Genomic DNA, 21,124 nt, shown 5'->3' on the forward strand with positions numbered 1-21,124 from the left:
TCGGTATGCAAATACTAAGCATCACTATGTACTGACGTCCTACCTGCCCCCGGTGTTGTGAAGGATGGGACCGGCCTTGTTGCTGTGAACGCTTCAAGTAGTTGGACCTTTCTGTATCACCTGTCCTTCACGGAGAAATTTGCAAAGAAAACACGTTTTTGACTACAAGTCCATCAGGAACTGGTCAGTAGGTAACATCCTCGAGACCCTGCAGGAAAAGGAGATGGTGGACCCTGCTGGGCTGTTCCCTGAGCAGACTGTCCATTTGGCAGAATGCCATATCACCAGAACTTCCCAATAAGCACCAAGACATTGCTTGGCTGGTAGTGAGAAGGGCACTACCTGTGAGATCCTTTATGTACACCTGGACTCTCTGCACCACCACATGCTGCCCTTGAAGTGGCTGCAGGGGGCTAAAGACTGTCACACAACTTGTTTGGAATGTACCTTTGCCAAGTAAATCCGCAGAAAGATGCAATTGCTTTTTTCAAGGTTTGTCCCGAGCAGCTCCGTGACACAGGACTCTGTGCTCTACAGTCTATTCCCTGAGATGTACACCGAGACAAATATCAGCTGTGCCTGGAGGACCATCAACTCAGTGAAAGATGCTCTTTGGTCTACCTGAAACCTGCTGGTCTTCCACAGCAAGGAGTTGACCTTGCTTAATGTTGCAACTGGCACATTCTAAGGTCTAGGACTACAAGCTGAGGGACGCATTAAAGTTTGGGGCAGCTGCTGTCGAGGAATAGTGGGGAAAGACCACTGCTTAAGGCCTTTCTGCCAAAGTTAAGTGGGAGTTCGTTCAGTTATCAGACCCACCCCCAACTCCACCACCATTGCCTCAAATATATGTAAATACAGTGTTGTACAAGTAAGAAATGCCTTTGGTTTATTTGTTGGATAGAGTCAAATCCAATGTTTGTTTGTTTCTTTGTATGCTACTGTATAGAACTGAACTGCTGTAGTGACTATGTATGTATATAAATTTACTTTTATGAACAAAGTATATTTTTGAAATTTAAAAAAAAAGATGCAAGGCTGCACACAGCAGAGTGGTTAGATGTGAGATTTCTGACAGATACGACAGTCCTTGCTGAATTATTCATTAGCGTGTTAATGGCAGGTGATGAGATCTTTTCACGCTACATCCCACTCAGTAGGTGTTTATTACCCTGTTCAACAGCAGCCTGCTTTTACTGTAGGGGAAAATAACTGTCTACACAGGCTTGACAGGTAATGGGGATGGTGCTTTAAAGACTCAGGTTGACTGTGAGGTCACCTGAAAGTTACGTTGAACAAATTAATTTTTTGTTTTTTGCTGATTGAGTAGATGCCCTTAATGAACTGTCAACCACCAATCACAAAACTGCTTTGGATGTAAAATAAAATTGTTATAATGATTGGTTCACAGCTGGGACGTGTTTATTAACAGACCTATCCTTACAGCACGTTTGTAAGGCACATCTAACAAGGTTACAAGGAAACAGCTACAAACTTTGATCATGAATTAGTGGCAGCTCTGTTCAATAGGTTTTAGTCATCCTCAAATCTTCTGACTCAAGAAATTAAATATTGCCTCGAATAAATATAAATATTTCAGATGATAATATTTCAAAGGTGTTGTAAGTTCACACTTTTAATTGTCACCTAGGTGGTGATGCTTGACATCTTCACTTTATTAGATATTCATTATCATTTCCAAGTAACTAAAGAATAGCTGTCTTGTGTTAAAATATTTTTCATGTCACTTTTGAATCTTGCCATAATCCACTATATTGTCACTGTTGACATATCATCTCCTATAGCATGCATTTCAGATTAAAACTAAGCTGCAAAATGGAAAACTGCTTGGGCAAAGCTATTAACATAGACTGTTCTATTTTCTGGTGTACAATTCCAAAAATGGTCGATCCAGGCACTTCACTGACTCTTAAGCTGCACATTGGTCCAGGGAAATTCCTGTATCACTGGTCTCGGTGCTTTTCCAAGCTTTCAGCACGTAGATTGAGGGTTTTTCTTTAAATTCAGGGAATGTGGGCTTTGCTGACTTGGAAAGCAAATAATGCCCATCATTAATTTCCCTTGAAAAGGTGGTGATGAGCTTTCTTCTTGAACTGTTGCAGGTATACACAGAGTGATTATAGGGCAGGAATTCCAGGTTTTTAAATGAGCAAAACAGAAGGAGCTACATATTTCCAAGTAAGGATGCTGAGTGTCTTGGAGATGAACTTACAGCGATGATGGTTGTCACATGATGGTACACACTGTTGTTACCATGTTTTGAAGGTTGTGAATATTTGTGGATGTGGTACCAATCAAATGAGCTACTTTGTTCTGGCTGGTGTCAGATTAGCGAGTACTGTTAGAGTTGCATTCATTCAGAAAAGTGGCGAGCATTCCATTACATTCCTGACTTGAGCTTTATGATGGTGGTCAGGCTTTGGAAAGTCAGGAAGTGAGTCACCCACAGCAGCAATCCCAGCCTCTGAGCCACTCTTGTAGCCACAATATTTAAATGGATAGTCTAGTTTGGATTCTGATCAATGGTAAACTTCAGGGTGCTGACAGTAGGGGATTCAGTGATGGTGTTGCAATTGAATGTCAAAGGGGGTAAGTGGCTATGATCATTGACTGGTTCTCCTGTGCTACAACTGTGATGTGCCACTTGTCAGCTCAAGCCTTGATATTGTCCAGATATAACTGCATTTGGACATTGACTGCTTCAGTATCTGAAGAGTTGTGAACAGTATTGAACATAGTGCAATCATCAGTGAACATCCCCTCTTCTGTCCTCACAATGAAGCATCTGAATGTGGCTGGGCCTGGAACCTTACACTGAGGGACTCCTGTAGAAATGTCTTAGAGTTGAGATGATTAACCACCAACAACCACTGCCATCTCCTTTGTGCTAGGTATGACTCCAACCAGCAGACAGTTCACTCCCTCATTCGCATTGACGTTGGTTTTATGAAGGTTCAGTCATTTCACACTTTGTGAAAAGCATTCTACATATCAACGGTAGTTATTCTAACATTATCTCAATTTAGCTCTTTTGTCCATGTTAGTACCAAAACTGTAATGAGGCCAGGAGCTTAGTGGCCCTGGTGGAACATAACCTGAAAGTCAGCGAGCAGGTTATCATCTCACAAGTGCTGCTTGAAAGCACTGTTGATGACTCCTTCACTGATGATGGCGAGTAGTCTGATGGGGAAGTAGTTAGCTGAGTTGGATGTGTCTGTAATGTATACAGGACACACCCGGGGCAGTTTTTGATGTTGACGAGTAGATGACAGTGTTGTAACTGAACTGGAACAGACTGGCTACGTGTATAGCACGTTCTGGAGCACACGTCTTCAATACTACTGCTGGACTATTTTCACAGCCCATGGCTTTTGTAGTATCCAGGGCCTTCAGCTGCTTCTTGATATTATATAGATTGAATCAAATTGTTAGAAGGCTTGCATTTGGGATGCTGGGGACCTCAAAGGAGATCAAGATGGATCATGCACTCGACACTTCTGGCTGAAATTTGTCGTAAATGCTTCTTTTTTACACTAGTGCTGGACTCCCCTATCATTGAGGATTGGGATATTTGTGGAACGTCTTACTCAGATGAATTAAATAATTATCCACTGCCATTCATGAATAGATGTGGCAGGACTGCAGAACTTAGAACTGTTCCATTGGTTGTAAATTTATTTAGCTCTGGCTATCACTTAATGCTTAGATCGTCTCTCTACACTGTCTTGATTTGTCAGTTTAAAGAATGTACCTGTTGGCGGATTTATTTGGTGTGCAGTGCCTAGGTATCCTCAGTACCTGAATATTCTACTAATGTTTTAAAGTGTCTAATTAATCAATGGTTGTTTCACAATTTACAGATAAGAACACAATATACAGCTCATTACCTTTCCTCCCTCTGCAATTGCCTTCAGCCTTAGATTGGAAGATGTGTTTGGAGGAGGTTGCAGGAATTGTGAGTGTTGTGCCCGTATGCAATGAATTAGTTTTTGAAACTTATGAATTATAGCGATGAAGAGCCAAAGGAAGTTGGCAAGAAAGGAACAAATGGACTTAAGGTAAGGATGTTCATCAAGTTTTAGATTGCATCATGGTTGGCTATTAGTATTTTGTTTTTGCTAATGAAATTGCAGTCTCAGAAGTCCTCCCAATTCCTGACTTAGAAGAAGAATCTTTTGACGAGAGAAATGTTGGGTTCTCTGTTTCTGAAATTTTTGAGATTATGAAGATAGCTGCCATTCATTCAACTTTCTTTACCTCCATTGTTTCCAAGTTAATTTCTTCTATCTTTATAAATTAGTATAAGCTGATGCCTGATACTCTTGTATTGTCAGTTGATTTTTTTGGGTGTGATGAAATTTGAGATCACATTGGCAAGGAGATTAACACTTGATATATCCAAATTAATATTGGATATCCATTTATTGAACATAAAATAAGTCTTAAAGCAAGGCTGGATAGCTTCAGCAGGTGAAGTCTTCAATCATTACAATGGTGAATGAATGGGCAATTATTTGGAGCAGGTAATAAGCTGATATAACTGGAGGCAAGATTTTATTACTGTGTTATATAAATTATTGCTGTGCTAGCAAATGCCTCAAAGAGTGTCCTTTAAAAATTAATGGTCTTTCACTGGCAGTACTACAAGTTATTTCTTTGACTATGAATTCCCCCTTCTGCTGATGATTTGAAGCTCATCAAATTCCTTTAAATCTCATATCATCAGTGTTCACAATTTCTGCTTCTCTCACAGTTCAATAGTTGAATCATTATGTTGTGATCATTTCCATGATATATGATGGCACAAAGGAAATCTTAGTTCTTTCAATTCATTGAGCTAACAGTCTCTTCATTTTTAATCCACAACTATCATTTTATACCTTTCATGGCTCCATTCTGTATCTATTGACGTTCTTGGTCTTCTAATCTTCTCTGATGTTGAATATAATGCCATAAAATCTCCACTACCAGCACTGCTTCCAAAGAAGTTTGGAAGACTTCGTTAATGTCAAACACATATTCTTCACTCAAAACTTCTCAGCTCATTATAAAGTCTGGTAAATCTGTGCTGCATCTGTTCCAAGGATATCCTATCTTTCCTGACAGGATGCCTGAAACATGTTGCCCAGATTTGTATGCTCTATTCCGACGTGGTCTACGAGAACTTTCTACAGTTGTACCATAACTTCCCGGGAGCAATAAGAAAAGTCCCAAAGAACTTTGGAGCCTTGAGTTAAAAGCTGAATGAAGGACTGACTGTCAGATGGAAAGCTTTTTCCTGAATTCAGTCAAACACGTTGAAATTGCTGGCGACAGCATTATCTCTTGGACAGGTGAGGTTTTATTGGTTACATATTGGTCAGTAACAAAGCTGATTTAAAACCTTTTGCAATTCATTTATTCACTCTTTTCTCCTTCATTTTAGTGATGTCAACAATTTTGTTCAATTTATTTAAAAGATGCTCATTAATGAAGATTAAAAAATATAGAGACTGAAAAACAGCACTGACCCTGGCAAAACTTTTATCTCTTTCATAGTTTTCAATTAACATCCTGTTTAATTATACAGTAGATCCCTATAGCTTTTAAGTTAATAAGAAGTTCTTTGCAGAAAACATCAAAAACTTTCTGAAAGTCCAAATAAAACATAAAGAGAAATTTTCACTATTTACTTCCTCGAATATACTTAAAGACATCAAAGAGAATTTGCCTGGTAGGATTTTCTTTCAGATCTGTGCTGGTGGTTTTAATTTATAAAAACAAGCACTCCTCAAAATTCTAAATCAGTTGTTTTGTTAATTTATTTACTATTGGGTTTGGATTTGTGAAAATAATTTGCTACTTCACAAATGAACTCTTGCTGGGTTCGTAATATTTAGAGAATTCATTGTACAATGCAAACTACAAGTGAGATAGTTGTGTTATCTTATCCTTTCAAATACCAGATTTGGGATTCATTTCTTTTACAATCAAAATTACTGACAGATCCTGGAACAGTCGTTGACCCTTTTCTGACAAATGGGTGAACTATTCTAACCAGACTTGCTCATTTTTTTAAGAGATGGCCTTTGATCTGATCCCTTTGATGATTTTCTCTATTCAAAATGAGAAGATATGGTACTTTAACTAAAATAGAGATCACTTCCTTCATTCCTAGCTTGATATTAGATCAAAACAAACTCAAAGAAGAAGTTTGTTGTACTCTAAAAATAGACCAAAGAACAGGAAGTATCAACTACTTGATAAATGGAGGTTTCAATTGAATACTGGGCACTGTGCTTACTTCACAACAGCTTAGTTAAGACGATGTAATTTGTCATTCTTGCTTCAAGATGCATCTAAAGTAATAGGATCAAATAACTTGAATCTGTCCTCCATGCAAGTTTAACTTTTTAATGCAAGTTTTCCTTTGTTCAGTTTTAACAATTCATTTTTATTTGCAAATGTTCTAACTACATAAAAAGGTGCAAACCTTTGTATTTAAGTACATTGGCTTGGTGAGACATTTTAAGAAAGGAAGGTGAATATAGGAGCTTAGGTGTAGGTTGGACCAAAACTAATTAACACTCATTGAAAAAGATAGACCAGAAGAATTTGCAAGGGAGGTTGACTGCCAGGAAGAAATGTCACTTAGCCAATAACTAATAAATTGTTTGTTCTAAGCAATACGTTGGAAGGAACTAGAGTGTTCAATGGTTTAATTGATCTGTGTATGACTATGTTGATCTGTTAAATGATCTATGCGTATTTGCTTATTAATCTTGTTTGATCAAGCTTGGGTGAAGCCTCTGAGAGCTGAAGTAAACCAAAATTTCCAGAAAGACCTGAGGAGCATGAACTATGAAAATGTATGTAGGAATCCTATGATATGTTGAAATGTCTTAAAGTGCTATAAATAAACCTGTTATAGATATAAAAGTAATGGCATCTCTACATTTGTCTAAAACAAATTGAATATATACAATATCCAACAACCCAATCGGGACCACAGATTAAAACTAGCCTTCTGAAATGAGTTAGACTTTTAACCAACAATGCCCTTCAACAAGTTAATAAACAAGGCCTTAATAAAAACAATGAAAATGAAAACAGTGTGGTTCTGTAACTCGTGTTTTGCTGGGTGGCATGTTGAAGATCTATGTCAATAGTCCTAGAGATATCAATGAGGTTTTTAACTGTTGATGGACCAAGCTGTAGATAGAGACAGGTACTATTATGAGGTGGAACTAAGCAATCATTGTAATGAAAATGTTGAATGTTTGAAATGTTTGCTTATTATGAAATCAGTTGTCAACCTTGCAAGCAGTCTGGTTCAGTTTGACATACTGGCCAGGTAGGATGATAAAGTTGGTGGAAAAATATTAATAAGATGTAGGTTTCAATTTGACCCTTTAACTGTGAAATTAACTTCTTACATCCCATTCTCTTATGTCCCAAGTGTGCAATCAAACTTTTAGAAATGAACAAGATGTGGCATAATCATACGAGATTTGACAACTTGGAAATGTGAGACTGAAAGTAGAAGACGAAAATGTTCAGCCACTGAATGCAATATCCTGTCCCTACTAATTAATTTATTTTTACTTTGTTTTTCAAGCCCTTTGGGATGAGAGGTGACAATGCTAAACATAGTTCTGTTTCTCATTGCACGACCAATGTAAGTATGAATGGGAACTCTCACGAACATGTTCAATTCCAGTGGCAGACAAGAACAGCTTTGACAATGAACGTTTTTGTGATGATTACTGAAGAGATGCTTGTACTGCAGTCAGGTCTGGTGAGACTTTCACATTGAATGTTCTGAAGTGCTAATATTGTTATTTACAATTTTTACATTTTTAACATTTATATTAGCCAGGAATTTCCATAGCCCTTCTCTACCACTCAGTTATTGTTGTAGAATGGGACAATTCTTGGCCATTGTTAGCATTTCATTTTTAACGCACTTTATCATAATGTATTAATATTATTACCATTCAGGTATAGCATTATTTACATGGTAATGTTCCTTCTACCCTGTGTCTAAGCTATGCACTTTTATTTTGCTCACTTTAACTGGAACTAATCTAGTGAACCTTCTCATGAACTGCCTCCAATACAACTATATCCTTCCAAAAGTAAGGGGACCAAAACTGTTTGCATTAGTCCAGGATACAGTCTCATCGATGCCTTTGCAATTGCAATTGCACATGTTGTCAATTTGATAATTATACAAAGAGGTGGAACAAAGTTTACAAGACTACTACTTCAAATTTCAATATAATGCTGTTAGAGGTTTGATAGTTTGTCCTGATCTGGTGATTGTATATCTGTTTGGAGAGATATATGTTGTTCTCTGTTGCACTTGTTTTGCTATTGGTTGCTGTCACTCAACATCATTACACAATAATCACTGTTACAGGATCCTTCCTCACAGTCTTTTTGTGCATCATGCAATGCGTCACTGGGATAGCATACTGGGAATCAAATGTTCCTATTTTGGAGTCATCACAAAGTTAAAGATTTTATCAAAGTATGCAAATTTCCTCATTTTACCTGTCCGTTAAGAACAAGGTTAACAGAAAGCACAACCAGGTTTCTGTACTTAACAAGAATTATAATCTAAATAAAGACACTTTTGCTATAGGTCAACATATAACTCTACTGGTTAAAACTGTAACACTAAATAAAACTCTGCCTAAACACTCCTATTGGCAGGCACAAAAAACAATTGTTGTTATGGGTGGAGGAAATAACTGGGAAGGCAGTTCAATAGTCTCTATCTCCGGAGTCAGATAATCCTTTTGGCTTGCCAGGACTTGCTACTCCTAGATCTCTCTTGCTTGTAGAAGGCACAGAGCAATTGGTTCACAAATTATGAAGTTTCTGTTTTGATTAAAAGCCACAGCTTATACTAACTGGTGATGGAAAATAAACTGCCTTTCTTCAAGCTTTTCATGCTTTTCTTTCCACTTCAGAAAGATGGACACCACCTCTCTTTCTAGAGGTCGAAGGGTTCTGACTATTTCATTCACTGCAACAAAATGTTTAGTTGCCTGGAACCAATCACTTAGCTGTCGGCAATAGGAAGCCTTTGTCATCAACAGTTGGTCATGACTTCACAGATAAATCAGCTACTTTTTGTTGGCCAAATCTCATCTTATATACATCCCCTTGATACCAGTTTATGTGCAACTAAACTAGTTGAACAGACAACAGTGTAAACAATACTAACAATGCGTATTGGTGTCCTGCTTTTAAATAGTGTAATAATTTTTACAACAATTCTTGGTTTTTAAAATATTCCTTTTCCCATTTTAGTCCACAATCAAATGTACAGAATAATAAAAAGGTACAGTCTCTATGATGATTGTTGTGCCATAAATAAGTCTTCAGCTGGCTTTTGTTTCTTCTCAGTATAGCACCATGATCAAAAATGACTTTGTATGATCTGGATTAATGGCACAGTTTAGAAATCTTTCCTGGTATCCAAGTGTTTCTTTTATTTGTATTTCTGATGTGCACCAATGTGCAGTTTTGGTGGTTCTCTATCTGCTCACTCCTCACGTATCTCTTTCATTCTTCTCAGCCTTTGAAGGAGAACATTCTGTGTGTCAGTGAGGTTAGATAACTGTTTGCTGGACACTTGCCTTCCAAGCATACGTTGTGTTGGGGGCAGTAATGCCTTCTCTATTGGTGTTGCACAAAAATGAAATAGTGCAACGTGAAAATCTTGTTCTGTTACTCAATACTTAATGAACATTGATTTGATAATAGTCCTTCAAGTTCTTCTCCAAGACACTCACCATCCTGACATGGAAATATATCACCATTATTTTACTGTCACTGGGTCAATATCTTGGAATTCCCTCCCTAATGCATTGTGGGTCAATCCACAGCAGGTGGACTGCAGTGGTTCAAGAAGGCAGCTCAGCACCACCTTCTCAAGGGCAGCGAGGGAGGGGCAATAAATGCTGGCCAGCGACACCCACATCCCACAAATGAATATTAAAAAAAGTACTATATGTTCGGCTAGACATTTTAAGCGAGGATAATGGGATGGTGATGTGACATAATTTCAACTATTCACACTGGTTCTGGACAAAGTGTAACAGATTTGCCTTAAGAACAATTTAAGTTTGGTAGTTTGGAGCACCGATGTGTAGATCAAGAGGCTTTTCTTGGTCTATGTGTTGGTTAAGTAATCTGCACAGCGTACCAGGGACGGCCATATTCCTTGCCCAAGAGTTCCTTTTGAAAGATTTTAATCGACTACAAGCAATAACAAACTCAATATGCTTCTCTAAAAGTTCCTCTTTTGAAAACTCACGCTTTTGCTGTGGCATCTCCTGACAAACTGGTAAATGGGCAATTAGGTGAGGGGTCTACATGACATGAGTTGGAGTCTGTTAATCCTGAAGTTAATTCTCATCTTGAATGGTCTTCACAATTCTTCCAGTCATTTTCTGACTGTTTCCGATTATGCATGAAAAGATCTAAACGTGTTAGTTCTGAAAAACACCTCCTTACCAATGACAAGCAATGCTTTTAGATCTTGTTCCTCAGGATCATTTATTCCTTGATCTTCAAAATCGATTTGCATGTATAGTTTGAACAGTAAAGGTGCTGAAGGATGTCTCATCCATAAGGTTTCTGGCATCGACAAATTTACCTTACAAATATTGGACTGCACCACTTTAATTTGTGTGTCCTTGATTTTCTGTCACTACAGATTTAAAATGATCCATTCTTTAAGAATAGATGATGTAGCTGTTATGCAAAACAGTTGCTTATTAAACAACTATCAGGAGTTGAATATTCTTCTTGCTTCTGCATTGAACTGCACTGACCTTTTGTTGCAGTTAAGAAATGCACTGCAAATTTGTTACTTTTAATTACAGCAATCTTAGAGATTTATTTTATCTTAAAAGAACTTACATTCTAATCAAAAATAAATTAGCTCTGTTTTTTTTTAAATAGTTAATGCCCATGTATAAATCTGCACAGCTTTTTGTATTCACCAAACTGAAGTTGCTGAGGGGTGAGGAATTCTTCTTTATCTGAATTTTCTGTCGTCCAAAGTTCTTGTTCAGTTAGACTTCTATTAGTTATTAACCTATCTACAACCAAGATATTGGACAGCTACCGTAATGTGCGTTAGCATCAAACAGGGACTTTATCTGATCGCAGCAAAGTTTGTGCCATCTCCCCTAGGATAAGAAATTGGGAATAGATTTCATGGAATTGAAAAATCCAATGGGCATTTATTACAACTATGTATTATGTGCAAACATTATATTTCTTGGGCACATACATGTCTGAGCAAACATCAGGAAATTAGTTTATAATGAAGGAGAATGCTTTCCATATAATGCTTTGCTTCAAGTGATTTGAGGTAAGATGTATTTAAATCCACAGGTCACATACTGTATTGTAATGATGCTATCATGAAACTGTCCCTTTAAGGTATAATGAGAGACTGACCAGGAGACATAACACACCAATACCCTCTTGATCTGGATTCCTTAACCATTAGAATTTGTTTCTCGCTATTTATTCTATTAAATCCTTTAATCAAATTAAATGGCTAAAGTAGATCATTTCTTAGGTTTGAAACTCAAGGGAACCTAGCCTAGTTTATACAACTTGTCCTCATAATATAACTCTTTTAGCAGTGGGCATCATATTGAATATTTGGACTTCTTTGTGTGCAAGAAGGGAGCGTATTGAATGAATGGCAAGATATTGTGAACTGTATTGCCTCTGACTTTGCAGTCAGCAGTGAACAAATGATGCCACACATTAGATACAATTACATCTTCCAACAGACTTTCCGTTCAGTTTCATGGTGGAGCTCAAATCTACTTTGATGCTTTACCCTGTGCAGAAGATCTATGACCTGTGTAAAAAGAGGAAACAAATGTGTATCTTCTTAACCAATCAGCTTGAAGAATTCTTACTGAGATGCCAGACTGCAAAATTGGAATCGGAAACTGTACTGTTTCCAGTCTTACGGGAAATTGGAAGCTCTGAAAATAACAGCCAAATAGCTTCGAGCTATTTCTGGTGTGCACTACACAGAGCCGTAAGCCTGGAGAGGAGCATGGCATGGGGCAAGATCATGACATTGCTTGGTGACCTATACTCAATGGTATCTAATCTATCAATTTGGCTTGCGCAGATGTTGTTATTGCCCTGTCTTAAAGCCTCTCAGCTAAATGTGCATTTGTAGAGTGAAGGATTAATACTTGACTTTCCCAATAGGAAGCAATGTTGGTTGAGATGTAGTGGATAACATGATGATGGAGAGAGTCTGAAAAGTGAAGCAATAGTCCAGCCCCCAACGACAAGTGTAATTAGTTATTAGAATGTGAATACATAGTTACTTTGGAAAGACTTAGGCTGAAATAACTTCCCTTTAGTAATGTAGTGCATCCAACGTCCTCCACATTCCCATACAAGAGAATGTGGCGGCTGCTGACGAGGTCTTAAGCATGGCAGAGCAGTGGGAGAATCTGTGAAGACGGTCCCAGCAGCAAAGATGGGGCAGTGGGAAATTCTCAAAGCGAAGAGCAGTAACTAAGATGGAAATGTAGAAAACTGGCTACAATGAGGGGAAGCCATGGAATAGATCTTACCACGACAGGAATATTTTGAGCAAATGGAATGCCCATGTCCGTGCCCTACGGCATACAGTTAGCAACATTGGGAATGATGGTTTAGTAAGGCAGAGGGTAAAGGAAGAGATAGCCACTTATCATGAGGTAATTGGAGCTTCCAGCATGTACTTCAGTACTTGGTACAATTTATTAACCAAGAGAGCAAAATTTAATAAACAGCACCATAAACGAGGAGATAACATAGGTTCATTGATCAACAACCACCATCATTTAGCAGACAACTTGGATATAGGACATTAAAAGATGGTCTGATTAGGGACCGGGTTATGGGCAAAATTTTCGACAAATCATATCGGATTTCTTACAGTTTTGCAGAGAAGATGTCACTTTAATCAAAGTGGTGCAATTAGTGATCTGAACAACAAGTGGTGGGCAGAAAAGCACAGGTAATACAGCAACTCATGGACAGCCATAATGTGTTTGGATTCCTCAGCACAGTCAAGACCATCTACAGCCTAAGCATCCCAGAGCCTACCTCCGTTGGGAGCTGGGAAAGGAAAGTTATTCATAAAGGACCGAGAAGCACTGAGTGCTCGGTGGAGGAATGAACATTTCAAGGAACTCTTCAATCAAAACTCAGTCCTTGATTTACGTGAATGTGACCACATCCCACAGCATTTTACATGTCGCCATCTTAGCATAAACCCAGCCTAATGTGAGGTTGAAAAGGCCATCCAGCAGAGAAGCACTCCTAGCTCATACACACAATCTCATCTTCCACATCTGGAAGGAGCAGAGCAAACACAGATATTGCCAAGATGTGATAATTGTGACCACCACAGGAAAGGAGATAAGACTGGTTGTAGTAATTACAGGGGGCTGTGCTGCTGTTTGTTACAGCGAGGGTCAATGTAAAAATCTGACTCAATAATCTCATCCCAGTGAGTAAAGAGCTGCTCCAGGAGTTACAATCTGTCCATCAAGAGTCACATTGGGAATGATTATAGAGGTCATCAAGACAAATTCAAGAAAAGTGCAAAGACACACAGTAACCTCTATACATGGTCTTCTTTGAGATTACAAAGAGATTTGATTCTGTCAACTGAGTGGGAGTAGGGTGTGGTGCACAAGGTTAACCAGTGCCTCAAAATTTCCCAGTCTATTACTATTTAAATAACACTCTATCACTTTGTTTACCAGCCTGAAGTGGATAACTTCACACTTATCTATGTTATATTGTATCTACCGCGCATTTACCCACTCGCTCAAATTGTCTTAATTGCCTTGAAGCCTCTTTACATCCTCCTCACCACTCATAAACTAACCTAGTGTTATCAGCAAACTTGTAAATATTACATCTGATTTCATCATCTAAATATAGCTAAGGCTCGAGCACTGATACGTGCATTAATCCACCTTCTACTCTGAAAGAGACCCATTTATTTCTACGCTCTGTTTCCTGTCTGCCACTTTTGGAACTTTGTCTCAGTGAGGATAAAACATTGCCTCCAGTGTAGCTTTTGGCCATCTGGGAACAGTATGTTTGATGACAGTTGTTAAACTTGGCACCAAGCCTGCGTACTGGAGAGCCACAATGTCACCAGCGCTCTCACATGCATCAGAGACACTGAAAGGAACGGAAGACACCTCAAAGCCTTTGAGAAAAATCACCAGCAACACCTCTGCAAGATTCAGATAGGTGCTTCAATATCAGTCACCTCTTTCAGGCCAACATTCCCAGCATCAAAGCACTGGTTACTTACAATCAACTGCCAGGTCACTTCACTCACATGTCTGAATCATAAAACGCAGGGAGTTAGAGAGCAGCGAAATCACATTCCTGATGGAAAGAAAACAATCAAAAGGGAGGCTTGGAATATTAATATAGAAGTAAATGGACATCAAACAAATGTAAAACTTGTCAGTGCAGCAAGTTATTGGACCTCCCTGATAGTGTAAATGGCTGAATCAAGAAACACTCCAGCCATCACCATTCTACTCCAGGGACCAAGCGGTGTCAAATTAAAAGTGAAAAGGCTGCTGACTGTAGGACTTTAGCATAAAGATAAAGCAATATTAAAGACTTTATATATGTTTCCAAGTTAAGACTATTCTTTTATGAGCTGAAAAGCATGCACGGATTTGAAACAATTTTTCAGGCTGATAAAGTTGGCAGTAAGGAATAAAGAGAGAGATTCAGAACTGAATTTCCAAAATTAATCAATTGCTTAGGGAAAATGAAGACAGTGTACCACATAAAGCTAACAATAGAAGACATGCCAGTAGCAGATATGGTTGGTGGGCCAAGTATATCAAGTGACAGTGGTGGAGCATTTTGGTTACAGTGATCATTGCATCACAAGGTTTAAGAGGACAGTGGGAAATGAAGTGTAGAGCTGGATGAACACAGCAGGCCAAGCAGCAGCAGAGGAGCAGGAAAGCTGACGTTTCAGGCCTAGACCCTTCTTCAGCCCGAAACGTCAGCTTTTCTGCTCCTCTGATTCTGCTTGGCCTGCTGTGTTCATCCAGCTCTACACCTTGTTATCTCGGATTCTCCAGCATCTGCAGTTCATACTATCAGTGGAAAATGAAATTGGTCAATCCAGTGTAAGTATGGTCAACTGCGGGAGAATGGCATGGAGCTGGGGTGGAGCTGGGCTGGATATACTGGAACCAAAGCTTGCCAAGAAAAATTGCAGTTGACCGTGGTTTACCCTCAAATAGAGATGATTCTGTCACAATTAATGTATATTCCCTCAAAAGGGAAAGGTGGAATGAACAAATCTAGAGCTCCTAGGATGACAGAGGTGATAGAAACAAAGAAGACAATGCGTCCCCATTCCAGATGTCAGAAAATATTTACATGTCAAACTAAGAAGTATAGATGAGGTGACAAATGAAGGCTTTGCATCTGTCTTTACTTATGAGACAGATGCTGCCAGAGGAGACAACTCTGTCACGAGAAGTGCTTAAAGCTAATACAGAGGAGGTATTGGAAATCTGTCAGCTCATCCAAGGATAATGAAGGAAGTGAGAGTGAAATTGCAGAGGCATTGTCAATTATCTTTCAATCTTCCCTGGATTTGGTGGAATGGGAGGATGCGTGGCAAATGAAGTTTGATGCAGAGAAGTGTGAAGTGATGCACTTTGGTTGAAAGAGCACTGAAAGATAACATAAAATAAGTGATCCAATTCTAAAGGGGGTACAGGAGCAGAAGGACCTTGGTATTTATGTATGCAGATAATTAAAGGTGGCAGGTCAGGTGGAGAGAGCTGTGTGTGAAGCATACGGTGTTCTTGGCTTGATTAATAAAGGCATGGAGTACAGCAGCAAGGAAGTGATATTGAAGAAGTATGAGACACATGTCAGACCTCAGCTGGGGAATTGTGTGCAGTTGTGAGTACCAGTTGATTGGAAAGATGCAATAGCATGGGAGAGAGTGCAGAAGCGATTTGCAAGAATGGTTCCAGGAAAGAAAAGTTTCAGCTGTGAGTGGTAGGCAATGGACTAGTGGTATGATCGCTAGACCATTAATCCAGAAACCCAGCTAATGTTCTGGGGACACAGGTTTGAATCCCACCACAGTAGATGGTGGAATTTGAATTCAATAATTAAAAAAAAGTCTGGAATTAAGAATCAACTGATCACCATGAAATCATTGCCTTGTTGGAAAAGTCCATTCTGTTCACTAACGTCCTTCAGGGAAGAAAATCTGCCATCCTCACCTGGTCTGGCCGAAGTGACTCCACACCCGCAGCAATATGGATGACTCACAATTGCCTTCTGAAATGGCCTACCAACCATTCAGTTGTACCAATCGCTACAAAGTCTCAAAGAAACGAAACCAGACGGATCACCAGGCACCGACCTAGGCACTGGAAAAGACAACGGCAGAAACAGCCCTATCGGCCATGCAAAGTCCTTCTCACTAACGTCTGGGGGCTTGTGCCAAAATTGGAAGAGCTGTCTCACAGACTAGTTAAGCAACAGCCTGACATAGTCATACTCACAGAATCAAACCTTACAGACAATGTCCCAGACACCACCATCACCACCCCTGACTATGTCATGTCTCACTGGCAGGACAGACCCAGCAGAGGTGGTGGCACAGTAGTATACAGTTGGGAGGGTGTTGCTGTGGGAGTTCTCACCATTGACTCCGGACCCCATGAAGTCTCATGGCTTCAGGTTAAATATGGGCAAGGAAACCTCCTGCTGGTTACAACATACCATCCTCCCTCAGCTGACAAATCAGTACTCCTCCATGTTGGACAGCACTTGGAGGAAGCACTGAGGATGGCAAGGGCACAAAATGCACTCTGGGTGGGGGATTTCAAAGTCCACCACCAAGAGTGGCTCAGCAGCAGCACTACAGATTGAGCTGGTCAGGTCCTTAAGGACATAACTGCTAGGCTGGGTGTGCGGCAGGTGGTGAGGGAAACAACAAGAGGGAAAAACATACTTGACCTCATCCTTACTAATCTGCCAGCTGCAGTTGCATCTGTCCATGACAGTATCAGTAAGAGTGACCATTGCACAGTCCTTGTGGAGATGAAGTCCTGCCTTCACATTGAGAATACCTTCCATCGTGTTGTGTGGCACTATCACCATGCTAAATGGGACAGATTTAGTAACTCAAGACTGGGAATCCATGGGGCACTGTGGGCCATCAACGGCAGCAGAATTGTATTCCAGCACAATCTGTAACCTCATGGCCCGGCATATCCCCCACTCAACCATTACCATCAAGCCAGGGGACCAACCCTTGCTCAATGGGGAGTGCAGGAGGGCATGCCAGGAGCACACCAGACGTAACTGAAGATGAGGTATCAACCTGGTGAAGCCACCAAACAGGATTACTTGCATGCCAAACAGCGAAAGCAGAAAGTGATAGACAGAGCTAGGTGATCCCAAAACCAACGGATCAGAGCTAAGCTCTGTAGTCCTGCCACATCCAGTTGTGAACGGTGGTGGACAAATAAACAATTCACTGGAGGAGGAGGCTCCACAAATATTCCCATCCTCAATGATGGAAGAGCCCAGCACATCAGTGCAGAAGATAAGGCTGAAGAATTTGCGGCAATCTTTAGCTAGAAGTGCCGAGTAGATTGTCCATCTCGGCCTCCTCCAGTGGTCCCCAAAATTACAGATACCAGTCTTCAGCCAATTCGATTCACTCCATGTGATATCAAGAAATAGTTGGAAACACTGGATACTGCAAAGGCTACTTTCCAGCAATAGTACTAAAGACTTGTGCTCCAGAACTTGCCACTCCCTTAGCCAAGCTGTTCCAGTACAGTTACAACACTGGTATCTACCCTACAATGTGGAAAATTGCCTAAGTATGTCCTGTACACAAAAAGCAGGACAAATGCAACCCGGCCAATTACTGCCCCATCAGTCTACTCTCGATCACCAGTAAAGTGATGGAAAGCGTCATCAACAGTGCTATCAAGCAGCATCTGCTCAGCAATAACCTGCTGAGTGATACCCAGTTTGGGTTCCGCCAGGGCCACTCAGCTTCTGACTTCATTACAGCCTTGGTTCAAACATGGACAAAACAGCTGAATTCCAGAGGTGAAGTGAGAGTGATGGCCCTTGACATCAAGGCTGCATTCGACCAAGTGTGGCATCCAGGAGCCCCAGCAAAACTAGAATCAATGGGTATCAGGGAGCAAACTCTCTGGTGGTTGGAGTCATACCTGACACATAGGAAGATGCTCATCATTGTTGGAAGTCAGTTATCTCAGCTCCAGGACATCTCTGCAGGAGTTCCTCAGAGTAGTGTCCTCGGCCCAAACGTTTTCAGCTGCTTCATCAATGACCTTCGCTCCATCATAAGGTCAGAAATGGGGATGTTCACCGATGATTGCACAATGTTCAGCACCATTCATGACTCCTCAAACACTGAAGCAGCCCATGTTCAAATGTAACAATAATTCTGTGGGTGGTGCCAATGGACTATAGAGTTGCAAACATTACTCCGCTGTGCAAAAGAAATGTTGTAAGGATATGCTCAGCAGTTACAGTCCAGTCAGTTTAACGTCAGTGATAAGGAAGGTTCTAGAAACAATTATCTGGAATAGAATTAATAGTCACACAGAAGAACATGGATTTATCATGAAGATTCAACATGGATTAGTTAAGGGATTAGTTAACTTGCTGGAGGTTTTTGAAGAGGCAACATAGTGGCTTGATGAGGCCAAGGGTGTTTTTGTGATGTACATGGACTTCCAAAAGGCAATGTACTGTGCCAGATGACAGACTAGTGAGGAAATTAATAGATTATGGAATAAAAGGGACAGTAGCAATATGGATACAAACTTGGCTGAGGATAGGAAACAGATGGTAAATGTTTTTTTGTTTTGGTCTCGAAGAATGTTTGCAGTGGAACCCTTGCCTTCCCTGAGACATATCTGGATCTTGGCATGGAGGAGAGAGTTTCAGAGTTTCAGAAAACACAAAACTTGGGAGAATTATAAACTTCAAAAAGGTGGTAGAACTTCACATATCGGTGGAGTGGATGGAAAGGTGGCAGATGAAATTCAGTGTGCAGAAGTGTTAGGTGGTACACTTTGAAACAAAAAAACATGGACAGACAGTATAACAATATAATAAAGAATACAATTTCAAAGTATTTGCAGGAGCAGAAAGATCTGGATATACCTGTCCATTAAACATAGCAGGACAGATAGAGAGAAATCTAAAAAAAAGATTTCTAGGCCTCAGTAGTACAGACATACAGTAAAAAAGCAGGGAGGGTTTGTGAACCTATATCAGCCACTGGTTAGATCTCAGCTGGACTATTATGTACAGTTCTAAGTATCACACTTCAGGAAAGATACATTGAAGAGATGTCTGGAAATGGTTCCAGGTATGAGAAACTTCAGTTATGAGAATAGATTTAAGAAGTTGGGCCTAATTTCCTTGGAGAAGAGGAGGCTGAGGGAACAGTTAATAGCAGTTTTCAAAATTATAAGGAATCTTTGATGCGGAGGTGCTGGCGTTGGACTGGGGTGGACAAAGTCAGAAGTCACATAACACCAGGTTATAGTCGAACAGATTTATTTAAAATCACAAAGCTTTTGGAACACTACTCCTTCATCAGGTGAAGTGGAGAGAGGTGTGCAGGCTTGGAATACATAGACGGAGAGATAATTTACTCACACCGTTTGTATTAAGCTGTTGACACTCTTGATTACCTGCAAAGACAACACAGTGTGGAGCTGAAGGAACACAGCAGGCCAGGTAGCATCAGAGGAGCAGGAAAGTTGACATAATGATGGAGAGACTGAAAAGAGAAGTGACATGTAACTCTAAGTGTTAACAGTTATTACAATGTGAATAAACAATTATTTTGGAAAGACCTTGGCTTCAGGACAGAAAACAATAAATCATGGTAAATTATTTCATGGTTTCATGGATTTCATGGTCATGGTTCTGAAGAAGGATCACTGGAACCAAAACATCAACTCTGATTTCTCTCCACTGATAATGCCTGACCTGCTGAGCTTTTCCAGCAATTTCTATTTTTGGTTCTGATTTCCAACATCCACAGTTCTTTCAGTTTTTGATTAAATCTTGGTAAATGATTGATTTTCACTTTTTCAAGAAGGTAGAAAAAGGTGCTTTTTATATGTGTATTAATGATTTAGGTATTACAGTAATTCAAAATTCAAAATTTGCCATGAGCATACTTAAATATCAAACTTGGAGGGATGGAATACAGTGCGGATGATACTGATTGGCAACATCATGATATAGACAAGTAGAATAGATAGGTCGTAGATGGAGTTTAATGCAGAGTATTACCACTTCCATCCGGGAGGATAAGGATAGTCTATTGACTGGGGACACCACCACCTACAAGTTCCCCTCCAGGCCACTTACCATCTTAACTTGAAAATACATCATCATTCCTTTGCTGTTGCTGAGTCAAAATCCTAGACCTCCCTTCCCAATAGCATTGTGGGTGCATCTATACTAAATGGACTGCAGCCACTCAAGGGGAATTCACCACCACCTTCTCAAGGACAACTAGGGATGACCCCAGGCAATGACACTCACATCCCATGAATGTATTTTTTTATGCTTTTTGCTTTTTTAATACAGGTTTGTTTTTATTGTGGCAGAGTTTTAAGGGCCGGCAATGTAGTTTCAATGGCACAGTTTTAAGAATATGCAGAAAAAGAAAGACCGGGGGGTTCATGTGCATAGACCACTGGAGGTAACAGGGCATATTGAGAGAATAAGTAGCTAAACATGGGATCTTGAGTTAAAGAGACTGAAATAAAAAAAATAAATTACGTTGCATCTTTATAAAGCTATTGGCAGAGCTAGGACACCAAGGAAACAGATGTGTGAAGGGAGCAGGAACCTGGAATGTGAAGGAAACAGGAACAATGACAGAATGAGAACAAAGACAGCAGGAAAGAAGAGTGAGTGGAAACTTTAGAGAGCAGAATCTTGGAGACAGCTGGCACAAAGTGAGAGCATGAATGAA

The sequence above is a fragment of the Rhincodon typus genome, chromosome 3 (assembly GCF_021869965.1).
Source record: "Rhincodon typus isolate 14 chromosome 3, sRhiTyp1.1, whole genome shotgun sequence".
Classification (NCBI taxonomy): Eukaryota; Metazoa; Chordata; class Chondrichthyes; order Orectolobiformes; family Rhincodontidae; genus Rhincodon; species Rhincodon typus.